The sequence below is a fragment of the Artemia sp. Qi Xiang Cuo genome, chromosome 2 (assembly GCF_049724085.1).
Source record: "Artemia sp. Qi Xiang Cuo chromosome 2, ASM4972408v1, whole genome shotgun sequence".
In the NCBI taxonomy this organism is placed as follows: domain Eukaryota; kingdom Metazoa; phylum Arthropoda; class Branchiopoda; order Anostraca; family Artemiidae; genus Artemia; species Artemia sp. Qi Xiang Cuo.
In genome coordinates, this window is record NC_142795.1 from 72,992,235 (window position 1) to 73,018,866 (window position 26,632).

General features: G+C 36.1%; 1 protein-coding gene across 6 annotated transcripts in view; it reads right to left on the reverse strand.

The window, feature by feature from the left end:
* LOC148955587 (uncharacterized) overlaps positions 1–26,632 on the reverse strand; it is a 152,335-nt gene that overhangs the window by 82,160 nt on the left and 43,543 nt on the right. For 2 of the 6 annotated variants that reach the window (XR_016143725.1, XM_089108259.1), the window contains exon 2: positions 25,803–25,961. The exons of 2 other annotated variants lie outside the window; for them this stretch is intronic. The gene's annotated coding sequence lies outside the window, so the exon portion shown is untranslated. Of the gene's footprint in view, positions 1–6,253; positions 6,374–20,525; positions 20,778–25,802; positions 25,962–26,632 lie in introns of those variants that run through there. 2 more of the 6 variants (XM_089108260.1, XR_016143724.1) reach the window with 2 other exon arrangements.

The following is a 26,632-nucleotide window of genomic DNA, read 5'->3' on the forward strand; positions in this document are numbered from 1 at the left end:
CACTGAGTGGGGGATCAAGGAAAAGGTTGTTGCTGTAGCAACTGATAATCGAGCAAATGTGGTTCGGGACGTAAAGGATGCTGCATCCCAAGTAGGTACAGAATGGACCTATGTTTTTTGCTTCGCACATACTCTAAATTTGATGTGGGGGGGGGGTGCTATTAATGATACTGCTGAATTGTTGCCTCTCGTCCAAAAGGCTAGAAATATTGTCAGCTTTTTCAGACGTAGTGTCTGTAGCTACCGACAAGTTGCGCTTGGTTCAAATCTCTCTTGACAATGTTTGCACCAAAAACTAAAACCTGATGTGACCAATAGATGGAATTCGCTTCTTACTATGTTGTGTAGTCTAAAAGATTTGAAAGAGTCGGTAAGAAGCTCACTTGCGCTTCTCGGTAAAGTGGACCTCATACTCACTAATAGTGAATGGGGTGTCATTTCAAACGTGATTGCGGTGCTTGCACCCCTTGAAGAGGCGACTATTGAGCTCTCTTCTAAAAACTATCCCCCATCTCGAAAGTCCTGCCATTGTCTAAGATTTTGAGACGCCACCTTGTTCAGGTAGATTTTGGTGGGTTCTCAGATGTGGCTAATGAGTTTCGAAGGCTTCTGCTCAATAAAACGCATTGTATGCTTATAACTCTTGATCAAGTAACGCCCGTCGCAATTGTAACGCCCAAACGCCCGGCGAAAATGTATATTTCCCCTGACGATATTCTACAAGCTGAGACCAAAATTGCAAACGAGATAGATTTGGCCTTGCTGGCTGCTGAATCTCGATCAAAATATATAAGTACTATTGCAGTTCCTGCGATGCAGTCACATCAGAATCAAGCCAGTTTGTGGGGTTCACACGATGAAGTCCTTATAGTCAATGCAGGATATGCTTCGACAATAGCCGAATATATCATACCTCTGCAAACTTTCAATAGGGAGTGAATAGTTTCAAGAGAAACTTGTGCAAAGTGGTGAAAGTCTCGCGCTACGGGGACCCAAAAACAACTGTACGAAATTGCAATGAAATTCATGTCTATGCCCGCTACCAGTGTCCCATCTGAAATAGTTTTTTCCAAGACTGGCCAGATAATTATGAACGGCGGAAACGACTCTCAGGGAAAAACATTGACATGCTGCTGTTTTCGAATAGCCAGTAGTTTCTCTTTTCCTGAGCCCGAATAATTCCAAATCTGGATTTTTTTTATATTCATTTATGTAATCGAAGTTTATTTTTATTTTTTGATTGAATACTATTTGAATTTTGAAAAAAAGCTATACAAAATACCCTTGTTTTACCATTTGCGTTACTGAGCTTCGGCAAATCCATGAGATAGCAAAAAACTGATCAGAAATATTGACATCGATATATTGATTAATCAAAATATCGCCCAACACTATATGGGGCTGCAACTCCCATCTTATTTTAAATGAGTCTCAAAATAGAAAACATTTTCACTATTGAGAATTACAAAGTACAAAAAAGTATTTATTAATGGAAATTTTGAAACTTTGATGCACGGTTGTTCAGTAAGGTTCTATTTTGTCCCTGCTCATCCAAACAACAACTAACGGGTGACTGTGACCTGAGAGTCACTTCCCCTCCCGGTTCCTACCTCTTAAATCTGTTCCAATGTTTACAGGCAAAGCTTCTCTTAAGCCTAGCGCCTTGAATTTTTTTTTTTTATTTTTTAGCTAGAAAGAATTGGAAACTGTCGAGGGAGAACACCTTCTCAAAATACACATCCTTTTTTCCAACAGTTCGTGGCAACGGACTTTATAGTAAGAGCGACTCGTCTCAATAGTAACCGAAACTTTAAAAACGGAATTTTGACACGAATAGGTACATTAAAAGAATTTGATTTTTACGCTGATTTTAAATATATAATTTTCATCAAGTTTAATTTTACCCATCAAAAGATACGACCCTAAGGAAATTTGCCTTATTTTATAAAAAGGGGGAAACAACCCTTAAAAGTCATAGAATCTTAAAGAAAATCATACTATCAGATTCAGCATATCAGAGAACCTTACTGTAGAGGTTTCAAGCTCTTATCTGCCAAAAGTGTGGAATTTGGTATTTTTGCCAGAAGAAGATCAGGGATACGTGTTTATTTATTTGTTTGTTTCTTTTCCCCAGGGGTGATCGTATCGACCCAGTGGTCCTAGAATGTCACGAGAGGGTTCATTCGATTGGATATTAAAAGTTATACTGCCTTTGTTAATCAAAAAAGAAAAAAAAAACTAAAAATAGAATCACTTTTTGCAAAACAAAACTATATTTTTGATATCTTTTCATATTGCAGTCTTTTCAACGATATTTGATTTTTGATGCATAAAGAAACAATACAGTTCCTTATGATACATTAAGGAACGAACCGTAGCCCATAGTAACTGAAGTAATAAAAGAAATCATTATATAGATGATCATTTTAATTACATTCGTTAAGAAATCATCATAAGTAAATGTTGCATTGCAATCATCATAAGTGGGTTGCAGCGATAGCTAGCAACCTAGTAAGAGACGATCACGTCCAATGTTAAGAAGTATAATAACCCATAACTCCTAAAAATAGGGTTAAATCAAATCAAAAGTACACCATTAGAACCGCCTTGTTCGAAACCCTTATATAGGAAATTTATTTTTCCTTGGTTTGAACATCAAGTTACATTAAAAGACGATTATTGGAATAACAAACAATTGCGTACATTGGACTTAGTTAGCTACTTGATTGTTTGAGGTTCGTCTCTTACTCTTTCAAAGAAGAAAAAGCAAAAGGCTTTTTCCTGTTTTTAGATTATTCCGGGTTGCAGCAGTAGCTAGCAACCTAGTAAGAGACGATCACATCCAATGTTAAGAAATATAATAACCCATAACTCCTAAAAATAGACTCAGATCAAGATAAAAAATACACCATTAGAACCGCCTTGTTTGAAATCCTTACATAGGAAACTTACTTTCACTTGGCTTGAACAACAAAGGAAATATATTGGCTTGAAAATCAAGAAAAGTGGTAGCTACTACAGCATTCTCCCCAAACGGCATCTTTTTTTTTCTTTTTTCTTTTCCATAGATAGCTTGGCACTGGAACATCGTAGAGAGTTGTTCAATGGCTAGTTTTAAAGGAAATTACTAGATCTAGTTCTATTTGTAATTTAATTTTTTTAAATAGAATCAATTTTTCCACTAAAAACTGCATTTTTATGGCCAATCTTGATGAATGACGTCATTATCGTCGGTAGTAACCATATATGAAGTACTAAGTGAATGAAATATTTATAAGCGCTTATCTTTCGACAAGATAATTGTCTCAAAATAACGCCCTTTTTTAGACACCAAAGGGCGGACCTGATATACCTCAGAATTTTCACGGAAACAGGTTTTTATTCTAAAGTTTGTATCCAAAAAATTTATAAGATTATGTACGGATAATTGTTTTTAATTTGTTCTGTAGCTGTGGAATATGGCTTCTTTTTTCTATATAGGCATATGACTATGATAACATATTTGAACAGTAGGTATTGAACCATCGTTTGTTCTAATCATGGCTTGTAGACCCCCCCCCCCCTATAACCCTATGAAACGCCTTTCCAAATGACTTCCAAGAATATTTCCTCTAGAGGAATATTTCTTAATTTCTCCCTTATTTTAGAGAAAAATATGAAAAAAAAAACCTTTTTTCGGATTTATAATATGTAGGCTATTTTGAATTTCTAGGTAGTTCTTACATTTTTTTTTTCATCTCATTTCTGTGTGGGTTTTATTTGGAAAGATATCCAAACAATATCCCCTTCAATGCAGCCTAAAACAAACAGCCCATCCGTGACCCAAGGATAACTTCAAGGGTGGTCCGGGTCTTGACTAACTATAGCCCCCTTCCAAAGTTTGTACCTAAAGGCGCAGACTTTCTATTATGGTATTATAGAATAGTCGTGAAAAATGGATTGCCGAGGTTTCGGCTCTGTTTAGCGCTCCTATTACGCGGGAATGCTGAAAACTTCTCAAAAAAGACTCCCATGCTACAACGTGTTGAGAATTGGCCCGTTCTGGCTGTTTTACCACTCGCTGGAGAACAAGGTGTATGTTGTGTGCATGTATGTATGTATATGTTACCGTGAATTTCTACATTCACCGGTTAATGTTCGAAATAACTTTTTCCCCTTGGATTTAGTCAGCGTTCCCAGTCAACTTTTTTTTAATTTAGTGCAGGGTTTGACCAAGATGAAATCAAACACACAGCGCCACCACCGGAATACCAACAAAATGTGTTTTGTGATTATCCAGAAATTTTTCCAGTAAATTTACGAACATTGAAATCTACTATTATGTACATTATATTATTATGTATTATGTACACACAAATTTGTAGTTTTGTATGCTGTGGTCGTTTCTTAGTTGGTAACGCTTTTGTCAATCAGTTTTTAATTAGTTTTCCGAGATAATTTATTACGGAATAATAGATGTTCTATATAATCCGAAAAAAAATGCTGAATAAAAATAGGCAACATTAGTACAACATTATGAGAATTACCTTAAATTGCAGCTTGGAGCAATCTAAGGATTTCTCCTTGTAGAGCTCCAGAGTCGATAAATTAAGTTGATGTTAAAGTTCTTTACTGAACAGGTAGAATTGGATAATCAATATATTCCCAGTCGAGTTTGCACTCTCTGGAGGATCACTCAGCATCCGGCCTTCGTTTGAAGACGTCCACAGATTGGGAAGAACTGACTATTTCAAAGTAACCTCCATTTGTAAAATTTTCAAATCAATTTTTTATTAGAACAAAATGAATATAAATTTCTTTAATAAGTGACAGTTACAGTATAAAATTTACAGTACGGACAGTTACAGTATAAAATTTATGGATTTTTATTCAAAAATCATGAAATTATGTTTAGAAATAAAAACACCATTCCAAAATTCCTTTCTATCGCGTGCTTGTAGTTTCCTACAAGTTCGTACTAAATTTTCCACCTTAATATTTTGTGGGGCTTATTCGGAAAAGAACCCAAGCAAATCCCAAAGGGGAACCCAGGAATCCTACTTCAAATAAACAATAACAGAATTTTCTTTTCAAGTATTGCTAACAGTTATCGTTTTATTCTACAACCCGTTTTTTAGAAATTGAGTGACAAGAAGTGGGAGAAGAAAATGTAATCACAAAACATTGAATTAATCCTATTGATGTAATGTCATTCATAAATTGACAACTCGTGAGAAACAGTTAAGTCTGCAGGTGTTTCAAAGAAATTTCTCTTAACCCCTTGTCTCAGTAGGGGATAGAAACTTTCCTAAAAGAAGACTATTGAACTAAAACTCATAAAAATCACTAATTCGTTTTAAAGTAGAAGCGTGGTAGCAGGAAACAGATAAATACACAAGAATTAAGAACCTGCACTGAAAAAATTGAAGAGGACGCAGTGGCGTCAATTCAAGAAAATTTAGAGGGTTATTAGAAAATTACCAAGAAATTTTTAAATTTACAAGAATTAAGCACCTGCACTGAAAAAATTGAAGAGGACGCAGTGGCGTCAATTCAAGAAAATTTGGAGGGTTATTAGAAAATTACCAAGAAATTTTCGGATTTCTTGGTAGTTCTTACATTTTTTTTCATCTCATTACTGTGTGGGTTTTATTTGGAAAAATATCCAAACAATATCCCCTTCAATACAGCCTAAAACAAACAGCCCATCCGTTACCCAAGGATAACTTCAAGGGTGGTCTGGGCTTTTGACTACCTATAGCCCCCTTCCAAAGTTTGTACCTAAAGGCGCAAACTTTCTATTATGGTATTATAGAATAGTCGTGAAAAATGGATTGCCGGGGTTTCGGCTCTGTTTAGCGCTCCTATTACGCGGGAATGCTGAAAACTTCTCAAAAAAGACTCCCATGCTACAACGTGTTGAGAATTGGCCCGTTCTTGCTGTTTTACCACTCGCTGGAGAACAAGGTGTATGTTGTGTGTATGTATATGTTATCGTGAATGTCAAATTCACCGGTTAATGTTCGAAATAACTTTTTTTCTCCTTGGATTTAGTCAGCGTTGCCAGTCAACTTTTTTTAATTTAGTGCAAGGTTTGACCAAGATCAAATCAAACACAAAGCTATGGGGAAAATTATAACAACTATGACAATTCAGGTTGGGTAAAAAAAAAAACCTAGTCTAGCGCTAATAACTGATTAAAATTTAAGCAAAAAAAAAGAAAAAGAAGTCAATCCAACTTAATTTTTATAGTATATATTCAGTATTACCGTACCTTGATGTATACCCAGTAAACTGTTCTTATGTAGCAGTAAAGTTGAAAAGTTTTGAGAAATATTTTTTTCAGAGCGGGCGGATTGTACTTATATTATCCTTCAGGTTCCCTCCCGACTTCCTAGAAAAAAAAATAAGAAAAAAGAAATTTCTGCAAAGTGACAGCCTCTGAACGTTGGCACATTAGCGGCAAAAAAAATATGTCTACTTCAACAGAACTACTTTCTCATGCAACTCTACCGTGTAATTGCATTCGTTTCCAGCCAGGATAGGATTAAAATTCGTAGAAGTTTTTACGTGGCATTATAAATGACCGATTGTTAAGGGTAAATGAGCTGTGAGGACTGAAATGGAGGGAAAATATTTCCTCCATTCAAACTTTAGTTCTTATGTCAATAAACCAAATCAAAAAAAACTTCGACAAAATTTCTGGAAGTCATTTCAGTTACAAGCATATACATTACAGTTTAAGGTTTTAAGGGAAGCTCCCCTTGAAAGCTTTACCAGGGTTGGATCATGGGCTTCATTTTCCAAAAAAAGTAAAAATCCAGTCATAATTATTCCAACTTTTGTATGTTACAACCATATTTATTATCAACACGTGCCATGCGAGCATGTCACCACGTATCGAACAAGAATGGTGGCAACCATGGCCGTACCCAGGATTTTTTTTTCGGAGGGGTTTTTACTCAAATATTTTTTTTCAGGGGGGGGGGGTATCCACAAGAAAAAACTAAAAAAACGCATACAAAATCTGTTTATACCCATTTTTGTTACGTTTTTACGAGTCTTCAAAGAAACATTTCGGGAACCCCCCTCTGTGTACGGCCTTGGTGGCAACAGCAATAATCATCAGACCTAAGCAGACCTTTGACGCTCTTCAATTGGTTGCTGTCGAACTTGCTGGCGACATTGAAGAAATAGCGCAAGGAGCTCGCGAAAACACAGGCTCCATTTAGTCTATTATAAATTAACACTGCGGTTATAACATATTTCATCCCAAAAGATTTCTTTCGAATTTTCTAAGATAGACTATGAAGATAAGTCTCGCTATCTCTTGCGTTTGTGGGGATGTGCAGATTATACGCCATTGCTTGCATATAGCCGTAGACAATAACTTCAGGAGGTATCTCGTGAATTAGAGATGCTCATCGAAATGGGATTGGAGGGGCAGAGCCCCCCAAAAATAGTTAATCTCTGTATAGAAAAATTTGAACGAAACTTGAGTTAACAAATTAAATACACTTTTGTTCAGTTTCAAATAAACAATGAGTGTGAATCATTCTCCATGAGTGCCGCTTTAAAGGGGAAATTTGAAGGTGAGAGCCAAACAAAAGTGTGCTTGAACTGGCAGAGCTATACAGGACTATCGAAAAGACCATCGAAAGGGCTATACAGGACTATCGAAAAGACCATCAAAAGGGCTGTACAGGACTATCGAAAAGACGATCGAAAGGGCTGTACAGGACTATCGAAAAGACCATCGAAAGGGCTGTACAGGACTATCGAAAAGACCATCGAAAGGGCTGTACAGGACTATCGAAAAGACCATCGAAAGGGCTGTACAGGACTATCGAAAAGACCATCGAAAGGGTGTTGTACAGGACTATCGAAAGGGCTGTACAGGACTATTGAAAAGACCTTCGAAAGGGCTGTACAGGGCTATCGAAAGGACTATACAGAAAAGTTATATACATTCCATATTGGTATATTGGAGTAGGACCAAAGACCAAATGATTCGACCAAGTCCTCTTTGAAAAGTAAATTTTGTGCCTATATATAAATCTTCATGAAAAATACAATTATTTTCACTTCTAGAGAGGACGCCTATGCAAGTGAAAACAAAAGTAGTGTTTCTTTGTAGTCTTCATAAATAGGTACCATGATAAGACACAAAATGATTTGGTATTTTCGAAGAATGGGCACAACTACAAAAAGTTCCAAAAATAGTCAAAGTATATCAAAAGTACTAGAAACTACAGGAAAAACTTAGATTCTATCGAAATTTTCCTAAGGGAGAGAGGCGATGGGCCCGAACCCTCTTCCCTCTGCGTACTTGGCCGACCTAGGCTGAATCTTTTTTTTTTGTAGCTTACCTTTTTTTGCTATTGATTAGCGACATAGTTGCGATTAAGACGTTCTTGCATTCAATTTCAATAAATCAAAGCTGCACGGGCATCATGTATGATGCTAGCCGTGATGCTATTTCTAAATTGAATGAGCTTGCACACATTTTTTAACCATTATTACTCAACACAAAACATGGCGGCCTTATTTTTAGAAGTCCCTTAAAGATTTTAATTCCGTGCAAACCCTAAAAAAAGCGCAAAATAAAAGAGGGGGGGCTGATTCCATTTCGTCTTGTTTCTTGTTGCAGCGCTCCACAACAAAGACCTGCGAGGCATTGTGGATGACGTATTCTTAACGTATTTCAATCGTGCGGGACAGATGTGGCACTCAGACTTTTTTTTAGATTGGGCATTGGTTTCTCAATTGAACACAGACTTTCATCTGCAGATTCTCGATTACGGTTTCGTAATTGTATAAGATACGAAACCGCAAGCCACTTTTAAACGTTAGAGAATTAACGATATTGTAGAATGGCCAACACAGGCTCTACCCTCCATTTTTTTTCTGTCAGTGTAACCTGTAGTTTGATTTGGACTTATCTTGTGCTTCTAATTAGATCCAAGATATATGAAATCAGCCAAGGGCACGAATTCTCCATGATAAAAAAGAAGTAGTTCGGACTAGAAATTTAAATACTGTGCCGTTTTTGCCCTTCTCGTCGTCAAAAAAGAGTATGATGTTCGCGGCAAGAGCCTGTGCTGACAACAAAACAGAACTTTAGTGCGAATGATCTCTGAAAATTTTAGAAAACTTTCGGTTAAAACTTCGTGGAAATCCAAACTTTCTTTTTAATCTAATGATTTCGAATATTGTCACTGTTCGACAAAAAACAGTTACAGCTTTCTCCTTCAATCGAACAAAATGGCCCTCGAATTAACAAATTTTAGAAACATTGCACATCTTAACAACATAGCAACATTGCAACACGAATCATTTGTTAACATAAATTGGGATCTATTCAGTATCCCTATGAAGACCCCAAAAAAGGTTCCAATATATAAACACTTTTGCACCTGTGTAAAGGTCACGGCCACAGGCAACTCAAATTTAACGAATGTGGACGGGGAATTTCTTCTAAGGGGGGGGGGGGGTAAAACATCATAACATAATTTATGATGTACACTGGATTATACACATACTAGACAAGCAGCCAGTAATTTATTTAGGAAGAATGCTACTTCTTTGCGGGGGGGGGGGGCACAATTATCAAACCAATTCGGGTGGGATACAACTGTAAAGAAGACACAAAACTTCTAAGATTTTGAAGAGAATGGAAAGGCCTCCTCTCCCCGCAACGTATATACCAGACATGTACCAGGGCTATTTGTCATTGCTACAACTAATTGCCAGAGTCAAGTATCAATCTTTCTACCATATTTGGATACGATATCTATACAACTCTTAGTCTGTATCTGCTACACCTTTTTGAGTTGCTCACACAAAAAAATGCTGACAAACTTGGATTTAACTAGGAATGGTAACCACATTCTAACTATAATTACTTACCTTCATATAGTTGAGTAAAAATAATACAAACATTAACAATTGAAATATTGATTTGATTAATCAAAATTGTAAGATTCTTTTCGGAATATTTGCTGTGCGTTTTAAGCACTCATGTACATAGATAAAGGGTCTGCTTACCCTCTATCCAATTAATCTCTGCGCATCTTTTTTATTTTGCAGTTCTTGTTCCGCTTTTTACTCAGAGTTTGCAGTTTATTTTCCGATTTTCTAACCCTTTATTATTAGCAGTTAAATACTCCGTATTTAACTGCTGCAATATAAATGTCGAGAGCAATGAGCCATATTTGTATAATTGATAGATTAAACAGCAATGGAGCATTTTAGTATTAGCAAGAAACTACTACTACTACTAACAACTCACTGCAGCACCAAGCCGCCTGAGGCCAACACAGCTACGCACGCTCCTCCTCCATCCCAATTTATTCAAAGCCTCCCTTTTTACACCTTTTTACCCCCATTAGGTATAAACATGCAAAAAATCCAAACAAAAACCGTAAAATAGGCCTACAGACTCTTAACGAAAAGGTGCATTACTGCTGTAGCTTCTTAAAATTAATTACTTGCCCTGTGTTATCTTAAACCAACAGAAATCTATGTAGGACTGATCTTGTCCGATGACTGATATCCCAAATAGGGAATTTCCTTGAAACCGTGTCATGTACTATGAACTGTCTACACGAAAATCCCCCCAAAACAATTTAGCGGTCGTAACATCATGAATCAACAGCATTGCCAGGTTAAACGATCTTTCAGTCATTAAATAACGGCAAAACTTCGTATTTCTTCCAAATTTTGGAAAGATGGGAATGGTCTCAAGCCTGAATTCGCGCCAGCTCTTGTTCAAACTTGTTCTTCACAATATGGATTTGAACGTTGCAATATTAATTTGATATTCAAATTTGATCTTCATAATATCACAAAATGAAACTTCATCATACAATTTGACAGGATTTTGAATTTATCTTAAAATTGGATCTTCTTCCAAAATCAATTTTACTTGCGTCCCTCTTTTCAAGAAAACTTCATTTTGTAATTTGATGCACAAATTTGAGATTTTTTTTGTGTTTACTTGACCTTTTATTTCACAATCATCAATAATTGTTCAACAGGCTATTTTACGACTCCAGACGTATATCCGGCTCTCTTTAGCTTGAAAAATCTACTTTTTGGTCAAAAATCTTCTCAATTTTTAACAATCACCATAGTTGGATATCTAATCATGTCTGATACCATTTGTTTTTGATTGATCAGGACTGATTACGACAAGGGGTTAGACACTTTCTTGGCTCATATACAATAGAGGCATGATTGAAGACGCACATAAGGTTAATATTCCCTGTGCGAGTCTTTGGTAAGTTTATATACTAGAGTAATCTTGCTTTATTGTTTCAACGTAAAAGGACCAGCGTTGCCCACGCGGTACAACTGTACCGTTTTTGGTACAATGCGGTACATTCATAAATTTTTTGGTACAATCAAATTTGTAGGTACATTTTAGTTTTACTTGCTCCTTTCTTGCTCGGATATTTGTTCAAGTTTTACTTTATCGAATATTCTCTACTTGTTGCGGCAAATTTTTAACCTGCTATTCAGATGATACAAATTCATCTCTTGCGATACAATTTTAGTCAGAAAACTGGTACAGTTTATTTCAAAGCGTTGGCAACGCTGAAAAGGACAATTTTGGTTTCATTCAATAACTGCGATTCAGCTCTATTCAAACCAATGTACATTTCTGATATTTATAAACGGATATGTATTTGCTTCTTTTAATGAAATGTTATCTGTCTCTAGAAACCAAGTAATATCAATATATATATATATATATGATAGAAGTATCTAATGATAGAAGTATCTTGTTCTGTCATTGCAAGTTACAGCTCATATTTCACAAGAAACATAAACCTGAAGCCTATCGCAGGCACTTTCTCTAAATTTATCGTCAAAAAATTTTGGTCGTTCAATTACTTAGCTCCAACACAAGAGGGTCTCCTCAATTTGGCTGTCGAAAACTAGAATACAAAGAAGTCTCATTGACAAAAATCTTTGCAACCAAAGTTTTAAACGGTTTTAGTTAATTCATCTTCTACAGCTATCCGTCCTACAGGATCAACTAAACATACCACCCAAGTCACAAGGCGTCTATTCTGCTTATTTTTTCTTTTTACCAGAATGCAATACTTTCTATCATTTTGAATATGAACAAGGGAAGGCAAGGCCGTACCGAGGATTTTTTTTTCGGAGGGGGTTTTACTCAATTCCTTTTTTTTGGGGGGGAGAGGGGTTACACAAAAAAAACAGCATTAAGGGAAGGCAAATATAGCATAAGCATTTAGTTCAGTATTTGAATGAAGAGCGAATGAAGATACATCCATCCATAAACAAGTTTAAAGATTATCCCCATGTTAATGTACGCACCACTACTCACTTTTGATAAAAGCCCCCTCAAGCTTGGAAGGATCGATTTTTGATAAGTCATTGTTCCCTGCGTGGAGCTGTGGAATAAGAAAGTTAAAACAGATTTTCCTAGACCAAGTTTGGGTAGTACAGCTATTCTCATGAGCTCCAGTGACCTAGGACAGCGGGGACATCCCTTTTCAATATGCTGCTCCGTCTTACTACTATCGGTCGAGTGATGCGGTCGACTGGGCTGTCTAAAAGCAATCACTGTAACGAACCAATTCTGGCATTTGCTGTTTGAAATTATGGTTCCGCGCGGAGAAGGTATTTTTGTATTTGGCTAAGGGGTGGTTACAGGGCCGTATCCTATTTTTTTCGGAGGATGTTTTACAGAAGGATTTTTTACGGGTGGGAGGGGGGGGTCCAAAACTTAAGAAACGCATCAAAAATGTATTTATGTTCATTTTTGTTCCGTTTTTACGAGTCGGACAAACGTTTCGGGGGGGGGGGGGGGGTTCAAACCCCCTAACCCTCCTGGATACGGCCTTGGTAAAAATTACACCTTTCTTTCGGTTTTCAACATCCATCGCTTCATTCGAATATGAAACTACAGTATATCTTATGTTATAGTTGCTCTTCCATGTTCTGTTTCAAAATGACAGGGAAATTAGACACGTCGCTAACTCCATTAATCGATGCAGTTGAACAGTTAACCGTAAAAGGAAGTTTAACTCAAAACTCGTTGTTGAAAAAAAATGTTTAATTCTTGACTATTGGATTGAGAATATTTTTTTTTATACGGAAGCTAGGGGATGGAACGGACACATTTTCTTTTCCATTCAGCTTTTAATATTCCACTTTCATTCAAGTACAAACTAAATTTGTGGGCTTTATCTGTGTTTCAATGTTCAGAGTTGAAACTTTTCCAAGCAGCATTAGGTACTAACAGAGGCGGTTTTAAGGGAGGTATAGAGGGCACTTGCCCCGGGGCAGAAATTTTAGGGGCACCAAATTTCCAAAAATAATCTAACTGTTATAATCATTTAATTATTTTTGAAATTTTAGTTTTATTAAGCTAAAGTAGAGGGAGCAAATAACAAAGGAAAATAGTTAATAAATTATTCATTAGTTAATAAAATAAATACAAAACTAGTTAAGATTTGGCCTGTAAATTTTGTGGGAGACAAGGGAGGAGGAGTGCTAATCAAGATTTTGCCCCGGACACAAGATAGGTCAGAACCGAATCAGGGCGCTAACTGTACTCACTCTTGGATTAGGACTCAAATTCTTTGAATGATGGAGTCGCTAATCCCTGAGCATACTGCGAATCGTGCTATACATTGAACTAACATAAAAAATTACTATCAAGCCCACTAAATATCTATCAATTTTGACATCTCCCCCCAATGTCGACCTGGATATATTTGATTCGATCGATTGGATCGTCTTATGAACCAAAGTTCATAAGTTCAACGATCATTAGTTTCATCTTTGCCTCATCAGAGGCCTACAAATCAACAATCTAGATTTCCTGCTTTGATCAGCGGAAAAACGCATTAGGCTGTATTGTATACGTGATATAGATCCTCTGATATTCCGAAACGACAGTTGATAAGATCTTTGCCCAAGTAATTGCCTCCTGTTATTATGTCGGTTTTATATTGTTTTTGTTTTAAAGAACAACTAGGACTGCGAGGAACAATTTAATGGTAGTTTACTAAATTTCACACTTATTACAACAACATGAGGAAACCGACAATGGCTAACCTACCTTCGTTTTTATACCCTTGCAATAAATTGTTCGTTGAATTTGTAAGCTACCACTATAAAGGAGATTCGATATTTCAGACCTTAGGAATTTGAAGTAGTCTTTACTTCTCTTAATTGAAAGTAGGACAAAATCATTGAAATTTCAGATGAGGTGACGAAAACGACTATTATTCCGAATAGATTGAAGATCAGGGACAAATAGATAAATAAAAAAGTAAATAATTGGAATAACTTTTCAAATCGACATTTTCTGTATAACAGCTTCAGACGGGAGGGGCTTTGCTGGAATTCTTTATTTGTTTATTGATTTTATTTACTACAGTGGCAAGTCACAGCACAAAGATAACAGGGCTTCTTGCGCGAACTTGTTTGAGCAAGCCTATTAGTAATCAGAGGAGCTAATTAAAGAAGAAGACGGGGCAATTGTCCTCCTAGATATTTAATTTTTTGGAGGGGGGAAGGAGGAGGATTTTCTTTTGAATAATAAAAACAAATGCTCCTATAATACAAAAACTCCCCTATCACTTTTTTTACATTTTCGTTTCAAGAAAATCGAAAAATTTTCCCCCTCTACATTTTTGTGAATTGGCACCGTTGTTATTGACATACCACTTTACCTGGAGGTCAGTGAGTATATTTGGAGGAGGGTCACCAATCAGGGGCGCAATTCTGTCAAAATTCTGGGGGGGGGGGCAAGGTTGGAGCTAATATTCCCAAGTCCAGTGAAAAAAGAAAAATAAGTCATATACTACAATAAAGGCATAGGTATACTAAATAAAACTAATCTTTTCCTATGGATGCTTGAATTATGTAGGCCTATCTTAGTTTTGACAAGATTTTTGAAGACGCTAAATTTCAGCTGGGGAGGTAGTCCCCCCTGTCCCATAGTAAATTACGCCTCTGACGACGTCCCCTTTCATGTTTAAAAAATTTCATTCTTTTCTTCGCTTGTTTATTCGCTTCGCTTCGCTATTTCTTCGCTTGTTAGCTTATTTCCTGGGCTTGAAAATGCACATTTTGAAATGTTACTAAAAACCCACATATTCTGTGGATCAACCCTTGATCAGTCATGATTAATTGTATACTACAAAAAGAATGGAATTTTTCAGCATAATTTTTGTACTTCCTGGCTGTAGGCTACTCTATTTGCGCTTGTTACAGTTAAAAACTCACAAATTTCATTGGATCATGGCAAAACCGCAAGAAACAGTGATTATTTTACTCCACCCAATAATACCAAAACATATTACAGCAAGGACATACAGCCATAAGAGCCGATTCCATTTGTACGCAAAAATAAAATGTCAGAGAGCATAAGGGACTTTTTGAAAAAAGACAGGATCAAAGGAGCAGAAATGTTCAAAAGGGGCAAAATTTTGAAAAAAAATCCCAGTTTAAAAAATTACATTCTTATGCATTCTCCGGTACTTTCCCATTATATGGGCATTTACAAGGAAACCAGTCACGAAAAACCTGTTTTTGACGGGTATAATGGGAAAGTACCCATTCTCCCAAGGGCGGATCCAGGATTTTTCTTCGGGGGGGGGTACTAATTTTTGACTCAGTTTTCGACTAATTTTACTGATTTTTTCCTAGGTTTTACTAATTTTCGACTTATTTTTGACTCGGTCAAAAATTTCGGGGAGGGGGGGGGGTCCAAACCGGGTAACCCCGCCCTGGATACGGCCTTGCATTCTCCATATTTCATGGTGGCAACTCCACCAAGTCTTTGGGCACGATCTTCGGTTTTGTACTTCAAAAAATGTGGATTTATCCGTCCAAACCCAAGGCGTACGTTTATGTATATTTTAACGTGCTTCCTAGAACAAGCGCCTCAGATAATGCTTAGTAGGCGATACCCCCTCCCCTAGTCTCTTTTGTGTGTAGAAATGACTGAGGTCTTATGCAACATGCTTGAATACAGGATAGTTGGTAAATTCTTTCACATACAAAACTAGTTAAAACCTTCAAACAAAAAAGTCGTGAAACTCCCTTGCATTGTTTTTTCATCTTCATTGGGCTGAAACGGAGGTTAGAACTGTTGAACGAAGGGGCAAGTCAAATAGTATACAAATGAATCAGTCAACAATAATCAAAAAGAATAAAAAATAACTATATTGTCTATTTGAAGCTACATTTGGCGTGTCTAAGAATAAATCTGCAATCTGTTTAGCAATAATTTCATAACTGTTACCAAGCGTATGCAAGATTTTGCTCAGGGAAGGGGATTATTTTTTCGGGAGGGGGGTAGACAAAATTAAAACGCGTCAAAAATTGTTTATTTACATTTTGTTACGATTTTACGAGCGGGTTAATAATTTGGGGGGGGATTCTAACCCTGCACCCCTCCCCCCCCTCCAGGATTGACTGTAATTATATGCAGGCCATAGCCTAACTATGGGTAGGAAATTCGTAACTATATAAATTGATAAGTTAATAATCTTCAAGCTTACATTTAAATGATTAAAATCAGCATTTAAAAGTTAAATTTGTAAATGATTAGCTTGTTGTTATCTCGGAAAGTAGTTGATTTAGGACAATACAACTTTCGAGAATTGATCCAGAGACTAAATTATCACCCAGGAAGGTCTTTTGAAGCAGATACCCTCATCCCTTCCCCCTCCAATGAGCACTGATTATTGATGGGCTTGGACGAATGTTGTGCTATAAAAGTGAAACATTCAAAAATTTATCCACAGCAGAAATGAGGCCCAGGGAAAGTGTTAAAAGCATTGTGCCTTCGCTAAATCCTGACTTAGTAGGTTTCGGAGAATTTGGAAAAACGGGTCTTAAATTATAAAAGAAATTCTAATGTGGCTTAAGATCAACTCAAAAAGCTGGAACTGTGTTTTAAAAGCCGCAGAATCAAATCTTTTTACAGAAAAGTAGAATCAAACCAAGGGGAATATAATTTTGTCCACAGGTATAGACAGGGAAACACCTCCCCAGGCATAGTTTAGTGGGCCTATGAATTGCCCAACAATTCATAGGCCCATTTTTTTCTTTTTTTTCTTTTTCCTTTTTTTCTTTTTCTTTTTCCTTCTTTTTTTTCTTCATCCTTTTTTTCTTTTTCAGCGCCCTTTCTCTTGCGTTGTATTCGATACAATTTCAGTCAATAAAAACACCAGAAAGCATAATAGAATAGAGATACAATTTAGATGGGGGGGGCAGAATTCTATTTTAAAGGGTGAGGACTCCTTCCCGTTGTTAATAGAAGTCTAATAGGTATTTCAGAATAAGTAAATAGATAATAACAAAAAAGGTAATTCAAATTGGGCCTAACTATGGAAACAGTCGTAAAATAACATCTAGAGTCAAAACCAAAATTTTTACAATATTTCTGGTTCTACAGGGGAGGGCCCCCCTGACTCACTTCTACCAAAGTTTTAGGGAGAGCTCGGTCACCCCCTTCCCCATTTTTCAAGTAGTAACAGGACGACAAAAGATTTTTTTATGAGAAAATGGCTTTCATATAATTAACGTGGTTCATACTGTTTCTGGTACTGGTGCATTATATCTAAACCACCGCTATACACAAAAAAGTCAAGTTTGGTTAATGCTAATGAAATAAAATAAAATAGGATGAATATATAATAGTTTATAAACAAATTTAGGCGAAATATTTGCACATTAGGGGGGTTGGGTGGGGGTAAAGCATAGCACATATTAAATACGTGACCTAACTTAACCTAAGTACCTTTCCCCCCCCCCTAAGCCCCCCCAAAAAACAATCGTTTAAATATTGTAAACTCAATGAGAAACCACGCTTTGCCATCAATTATCTCTTGCAAATAGCTGTTTGACGGGTTTCGTGTCTGCATTCCTTGTACAGTCTATAGCGCTGGTTTAGATATAATGCACCAGTACTGTGTTTTTTATGTACCTCCCCCCTCTAGATTCTATGAAACAGAGTTATAGCATAAAATATGAAGCCCATTCGTGTATGTATTATACATAAAATCTTAGACACGACCAGGTAACAAAAATAAAGTTCAATATTATAAGGTTGAAATCAATAATGTAGTTCTAAAGTTACCCATTGAATCTCGTCTGCCATAATTTTGAATTTATGGTTAGTAAATAACAGGTTTGGCATAGGATCTGAGCAGTTTTAGCCAAGTCGAGAAGTGCTGGTACTATAGGTACGGTAGAAGATAAAAAAGAAAATTACATAAAAATTAAATAGTATTATTATCTGTCATTTTCAGGTTTTTACTACATGCACGAAAGAATGCTGTAAACTCCTTTGGTTTCTTGTGCCTGTGTTTATATTTGTTGCAGAAATTTCAGTCAAAGAATCCAGCTCTCTTACTTTTTACCAATATGATATATCACAACATCGAAATTGAACCAACTTGAGCTGAAGGTACTTAATATGGGAACACGGGGATAATATTAGAGCGTTGCATCTTGGAACAATGGTTCAAAGACAAATTTATTAGTTTGGAGTAAAGAACAGATGATGTTAAGTTGGAGCCGGCTGAGAGAGGAGTGCTCCCTGCCCGATCTTCAAGAAATGACCAGGAAATAACTGAAAATATACTTTGAATAATTTGATACTTTGAACCTTATGCATAAATGTTAGGTCCTACGACTTCCTAATAAATTCCAGAATATTCAAAATAGTAATTTTCAATACACAGGTTCCCGAAAAACCCAAATATTTTCATTGAATTATAGATGTTCAAAAGAGCAAACGTGTAAACTAAGCTAGACTATATTTGTACCGGAGCGGTTACTGGGAAAGTCGTATTTCTTATAACGATGAAGAGTTATCTATTAAATCTTCATTGAAGTTGTTCATCAATTTCATAGCCGGGTCAATTTCAACGGTTTTCGACAGATGTCACCTAGCTTTAAGTCTTTTCTCGCTTCTTCCCGTTAAGAAGCATTTGTAAGAAGACTATTCCTAGGACTTTTCTAACCCTTGTCATTTCTTTCTAAGATACAGGGGGATTATAGAAAAGATCTATATCTTTTGATAGGCTTCTTCATGCAAAGCCCAGCGTACATATGTTACAACGTAAAGCGGATTACTTAGGACTTCAGCAGCTGTACTGTTTTCTAACAGATTTTAGGTCTAGTGTACTTTATTGGGTAGTGGTACTTGATCGAAAATTATACGAAGGCGTTTTTTATGTGACCGTGAGACGATAGACGCATATGTTTTCGTATCGCCTATCTCCACACCAGAGGTTCCATACCTTCTTTCAAGTCTTATACAGTTTATAGAGAAGAACAGTACTGTTTTAGGAAAGGGAACAAATTATCAGGCTTCGATAATAGGTGAGAAATGCCTGAATCACCATGAATCAGTGTGTGAATGTTTTACTCCTGAGCTTTATAGATTAAGAACAAGCACTTTATTCAGCTGATTAAAAGATTTGGTTCATGCCTATTCTTGCATTAAAGTGATCAGTTCAATCTGCTATGAACAAAAATAATGTTGTTGCGGCTAATAGCTGCGTGGCTGGGTTACAGAAATACTATATCTGGGGTTACCAACGACAAACCTCGCTTCTGCCAGCAGCGTGGTTTGTAGTTGGTTTGGTCTGGAAGGACTTAAGCAAGGGTTGTGTTCATGATCTCATTTATATGAATTTGGTCCTATGGTGCAGTGTAAGGATCCTTGGAGAACAGGGTATTAAATGAACAGGGAAAACTCTCCTATTCTTAGAGTTTGCAGATGGTTTGAGTGCCCAGGGTATAAATGTTAGCAAAAGGAATGGGTTTTTGAGGCTTCAGGGTGCAAAAATTAGCTTGGAACTAAGTTTAAGAGGACCAAGTCTGAAGACTAAGACGGCCATAGGTACATTTGTGCTGCCATGAGTCACTGCACTATTAGTAGATTGCTCAAAAACCAACAATTTTCTTAATTTAAGAATTAGTCTTGAAAAGCATAACCGCATTCAAATGTGCAGGGGGAGGGGACTAAACCACCAAGGAACTCCCCTCTGATCAAGTCGCACATTTTACATTCATAGGACGAATCTTAAAAGTATCTATAAAAATTTAAAGACATCTTTCAAAATTTTTACGCTAAAATTCAAACAAATTCAGTTGTGGATATAATAGATTTTTATATATAGAATAGCAGATTTCTTTACATTTAAGACAACAGATACAATAGGCTAAACGCTAGGAATTCCTGGTAATGTCAATGATTAGACCACGAAATTAGTAATACTATTTTACTAATTCAGCCGCTTGACTAAATGGGAATGGTATCCACTGGAACAGAAACGAAAAGGCTATCTTTTGCTCTAGGAAGAAAAAACTTGCACGCCAATCCCACATCTTGAAATATCAGTCCTATGTTAGGATCTTCGAAAAAGCGTATCGTAAGTGAAGTTTGGAATGCTGTTAGATTTTCAGCGACAGATCTGAAGTAAAACCGTTCAAATTCCTAAGAAATAGAACCACAGAAATTAAAAAAGGGCTTAATTTTTATTTTGTTTATTTATGTCAATGATTAGGCCACACAATTAGTAACACTATTTTACCAATTCAGACACTTGACCAAACACCAAGGTTATCCACAGGAAGAGGAAGGAGGAGGCTGCCCCTTCGAAAGGGAACACCAAATATGCATGCAAATTCTAAAATCTTGAATTAGGTCTGATGTTATTTTTTTCTGGTGGATAGATTACTTCTCTACAGCTTTATTCTGTAGGACTTGTTGTGATGCCATCTCCCACCTGGAAACATTTATAGTGGTAAATATTCAATTATTAAATTGTGATCTGAAAAAACCACGGTGAGCTAAAATTTAATCTTAGAAATTTCAGCCAAAATCCCTTTTAAGAAAATACAGCAAGCGAAGCAGGCTACCACTCCTTCCAATTTTTACGAGATTTTGAACTTTCAGGTTTGGTAGTAGGATCTTTGGAAGAGTGTATACCAATATTGAAAATTAGTATGAAAAAGTATACTAAGTATGTATATCACTATTATTTAATATTTTGAAGTTTTTTTAAGAGGTTTTTCGCAAGTGAAATTTTGCATGCTGCTAAATTTCAGCGACAGCCCTGAAGCGAAATAGATCAAACTCTCAGAAAAAGGAACCACAACCCATATAAAGTCATACCTTGTATATCTATTGACATATTTTGTGTATTTTCGTCTACATTTGTTATTTCTCCAATTTTTGAAGCATCATCAAATATAAAAATAAATTTATAAAACTCCAAAAAAAACAAATCATTCTTGAGTTATCTTCAAAATGGTTAGTGTAAGCAAAATTGTAAATCAGTCTCTCAGTATGCAAAAATGGCCACGGAAAATGATGCACTACTTACATTTAAGCTTTTATGCAAACCAGTTAGACCTTTTTAGACCTTTAGACCTTTTACCAGTTAGACCTCTTGACCAGTTAGACCTTTTTTTATTTGAAATGAAATGGCAATCATTAGTGTTTTCCATTTTAAGGACCCGTTTTTTTTTCTGTGGGTATAAATTTGTCATACAGACAATTGAAGCACTTTTATTACTACTAGACACAGTTTCTCTAATCCAGCCACTCATTAACTCAAGTTGGTCTTCACTACAAATTCGCTAACTTCAATTCGGCCTTCACTGCAAATCATTCTGAGCCAATGTACGATTCTTTGGTCGAGTTTTCACTCATGTTAGCAATCTAATGAAACTATGTTCTGAAACACTGGCCATAGCTTGTCAAAAAATTATTGGAGCACCAATTGATACTTTTTGATCTATCTTCCCTTAAGCACCATTCTCCATGTTTTTCATAATAAACCGAAGAGACCATCTTAGAAAACCCGTCTTCTGACCGCTATAAAAGGAAGCTCAAGAGACACAATTCTGTAGGAAAAACAATTATGTAAACAGTTTACTAGTAACACGTTAGGCTCAAATTTTTAACAGCCCGACGATTTGAAAGACGTCATAGAAAAAGAGGAATGATGTTAGAAAAAAAACTGGGCAAACACTGTTCCCCCTCCTGAAATCATAAATGTCCTTGAATTTCTGAGCAATTCCTATTCAAAATGTCAAACCTCATTATTTTATTGCTGCCCCCACACTCCCTGAACTATTTTATTAATTACCCCTCCCGACAAAAAAAACTCCACCATACGTGCCTGGTTCATAGAGTGAAGTCATTCCTTTTTTCCATAATCTGATGAGGCCAGATAGTTCATTAAACGTTGTATAAAATGAAAGTACAAGAAAAATAGCCTTCACTGGGCCTTAGTGGGGATCGTTTGCGCAATAGCACCGTTATTGCGCAACACTGATATAAAACTGTCTTTTGAATGTTATACTTGGTTATTAGAGTTCAAAATGTCCGCGGATTTTGCACCTCAGTGCGAAAAAACCGTAATCTTTGTGAAATTTTATCACAACGGCTGACAATTTTTTTTCAAATAATCAAAGTAAATTTATATTTCTTCAAATTTCAGCAGTCGGCTTGCAAAACAGATTGATCTTGCATCTTCTCAAGCATTGCAACACTGAAGTCATAAACTGGAAGAAACAATCTCGAGGGATGCGAAATTGTTGCTGGAAGCATGCGAAACTGGAAGCATGCGAATTTCAATCTGGCTCCAAACATTGAAGATGGACATTTACTTGAATTAAATAAAAAAAAACAAGTTTTTTTTAACTGAAAGTAAGGAACGACGTTAAAACTTAAAACGAACAGAAATTATTCCGTATATGAAAGGGGCTGTCCCCTCCTCAATGCCTCGCTCTTTACGCTAAAGTTTTTTATTGTTAAAAAAAACAAGAGTTGTGAGAAAGTCAACCTTTAGCGCAAAGATGTAAAACTTTAAAACTTTAGCGTATGATGGTGTGATTTTCATTAAGGTTCTATAACTTTAAGGGGGTCTTTCCCCCTTTTTTTTAAAATCAGCCAAATTTTCTCCGGCACGTAACTTTTGATGGGTAGCACTAAACTTGATGAAAGTTATGTATTTGAAATCAACATTGAAATCTGATTGTTTTGATGTATCTATTGGTATCAAAAACCCGTTTTCTAGAGCTTCGGTTACCATTGAGCCGGGTCGCTCTTACTTACAGTTCGTTACCACGAACTGTTTGACAAGGGAAGCTTTTCTAGGCCTTCGGCAAGAAAGGACGTTCGTATCAAGTCTCAAATGTTTCTGCAGGAGAAACCAGGGCATACAATACTTGGAAAAAAAAGAAGGCCCCCTTGTTACTTATGAAACAAGTAATATATAGGAAAAGGGATTGTATCAATTTCCAGCAAGCTCAGTTTAGAACGATAAGGTATGAATGGTAATTTGTGGAATATAGCGAGTAAAAAAATATAGAAGCTTAATGTGTTACACAAAAGAATGCGTGTCATTTTAATAATGCAACGTTACTTACGTTTTATAGCGAAAAAGCCAAAGAAGTGAAGTTAGGTTAATCCTAATGAAATATGCCAAAATAAGATGAAAATATAACATTTTAGTAACAAAATTATGGCAAATACAACAGCGAATTATGGAAAGCAGACCGCCCAGAACGCATTATATTAAATACCTAACGACCTCTATATATTAAATATCTAATTAAAATATACCTTCACAATACTTTATCTCGCTCGGGCTGAGCTGATTATCTCCAAGTGGACACAGGAAATCGGTTTCATTACAGATCAAGATTAAAATGTGGTCGCTATAACACGTAAGTACCAAAGCAACAGCTATAATTTCAAATAAATAATTAAATTTCTGATTTATTTCCGTTTAAATAATTAATTTCAAAGAAATTAATGTCATCATCATAGAAAGTGTCACATAACACCTTTTGGATCAACACAGTCGAAAATTTCAAACCATGTTTCCGCAAATCTAAAATTGTAGAAGCGTAACGTGTTCCACAAAGGAGTACGTGCCGTTTATGACAAGGAAACAATTAACGTTTAAGCCTGAAAAAGTTGATTTGTTGACTGATGCTGTATATACTGCCTTGTATATTACACCTGCTAGAGCTAACTTCCCCTGACAAATAAATTATTCTTGCTTGTGGAAAGGCCAATGTGGCATTCTACGTAGCCTAATCTGAATTTCATAGTTTTAACTTCCGTTCAAACCCACTCCAAAATCTCTATACAAGACTGAGTGAAAATTCGAAGACACAGAATCAGTGTTGTTATCGGTATAAAAAAGCAATTTTTTTTTCACAGACAGCTCCAGTAAAGCCTAAGGCAAACCTAGATTACCCTTAAAATAAGGGGAAGGAACAATTTATGTCTAGAATTATGTTTCGTGGTAGACAAGGCTAAGAAAAGCTGTTAACTGAGGCTATATCTTTTTTTTTCTTAAAAATGGAAGTGGGATTCCAAATTCTATTTGAGCATAGTTTATTCGGTACTGTTGCACTAATTGGTACACAGTGCTATAGACTGTCCAGCGAATGCAGACATGGAGACCCGTAAAGCGGGTAATTGTTATCTAAATTGATCGAAGAGCGTGGTTTCTCATTGAATTTATAATATTTAAACTGTTTTTTTTTGGGGTTTAGGGGGGGGGTACCTAGGTTAGATTGCGCATTTAATATATGCTATGTTTCACCCCCACCCCCCTAATGTGCAAATATATAGGCTTAGCCTAAATTTGTTTCTAAACTATTATATATTCATCCTATTTTATTTTATTTTATTTTGATTAGCATTAACCAAACTTGACTTCTTTCGTGTGTACCATTAAGTGCACCAGTACCGTTTATTCAATATTCTACGACTACTATTTCGCTAATTCGTTTCAGCCACGCCTGGAAAAAGTTCAGCACTAAAAAATACTGAAATGTAAATAATTTTTAAAGTGGGTAGGAGGTTCTTCTCTGTTGGGGATGCCCCATATTTCCCATTCCGTCCAACATAAATCTTTTATTCCGTTCTAAGCTCAAAATCTTTACAGAGCAACAGGGGAGCTGCCATCCCCTCAGAATCCATAATTAATACCTACCCTAAATACATAGTCCTTCAAATGAAGGGAATTTATTGCCCTTACCCCATATCGATTTGAAGACTTTCATGCAGTTGGCAAACTTGGGTCAAAATGCATTTTTTAAGACTTCACCCCCCACCACGAAGCTTACCCGGGTCGAATATCCAGATTTTTTATTGGGGGGGGGGGGCAAGAGGGATCCATATCCGGATAGTCAAGGGACATGGGGTAAATAATAATTTTTCTCCACATTACAAGGGGGAGCTACCCCCCAAACGATGCCCTTGAGCTTATCCCACAACAATTCTGACAAGCCCTTTCCCTTAATAGCAGGCGTGTAACTATGTATTACTCTTCATACATACTATAGCTTCAAATGAATCGAAGCAGTGGAATGAAACTTACGAATAATTTTCCATATAACTGTTTATTTTGTAATAACTGCCTAAATCTGAAATAACTGCCTAAAATTTAAGGCTGGACTCACCTCAGCAGTAAAATTTTAACAGCTTTTACAAGCTGTACTATCATGTCGGCAGTACAGCTTGGTTACAATTTTAAACCTATCAGTTATTCAGAATTCTCATCCATTACCATGAGAGAAAGAGAAGTTTATTATAACAAACAACCAACAACTACAATTTAACGTCCACCCTAAGAAGTAAAAAAATTGACCGAGTGGATGGTAAAAAAAAATAAAATAAAATAAAATCAGTTTACAACACAATTTCTAACCGGTATCATTGACCTTATAACAAACAAATTGCCAAAATTGCTATTTGGTGGCAAAAAGGGCCAAAAAGATACCTTTTTTGGCGTCATCTCTTCCGCTAGCTGAAAAGGCCAGAAATTTGGATTTGCATTCAAGTGAGCTCTCTTTGAATATTCTACAACCATTTATTCGGTACGATAACTCCTAGATGAAAAAAGAAGCTAGGGGAAACAGCTATCCGGGACAAGCTTCCTCTGAAAAAAAAATCTAAATTCCGCATTTTCGTTTGTGAAATTTTTCTGTGTATTTCGTTAATTAAAGCCACAGCAAATCTTTCTTTTTTTTATTTTTTTAGTATTTATACTTTTGTGAAATATTTACTTTTTGTTATTTTAGCTCAACTGTTTTATAGCTTATATTATAGCTCAACTCTGTGCTTATTGATAACGTTAGTGAAGATAGTTTGTTAAAATTAGAAAAGGGGACAGTCCAAAACTCAAACAATATTGAAAAAGGGTAGAGCATAAAAACAGACAATTTGGGTACGTGCAATATATTTTAGTGTCAACTTCATGAAGATGAATATCACAGCTGCATTTTGTAACTCTTTGTACAAGAAATATTCAAAGAGACATTTAACTATACAAAAAGGCGATCAAATAAAGTATTTGCAATTATTAGTACTTCACAGTTTGAGATATTACATTTCTCTGTATTTTTGGGAGTGTATCCAAGCCCACCCCCTGTCATCGGATAAGGTCGTCAGTCTTTAGATTCAGATGGTAATAAAAACTATTTCCTCAAAATGACATCATCAGATTTTTATATCCAAATACCCGTGGTAAATCGTAAACGCAAACTTTTAACAAGACTGATTTAGGAGACAGCATTTGAGTTTCTAACAACGAAAGCTAATTTATTGTTC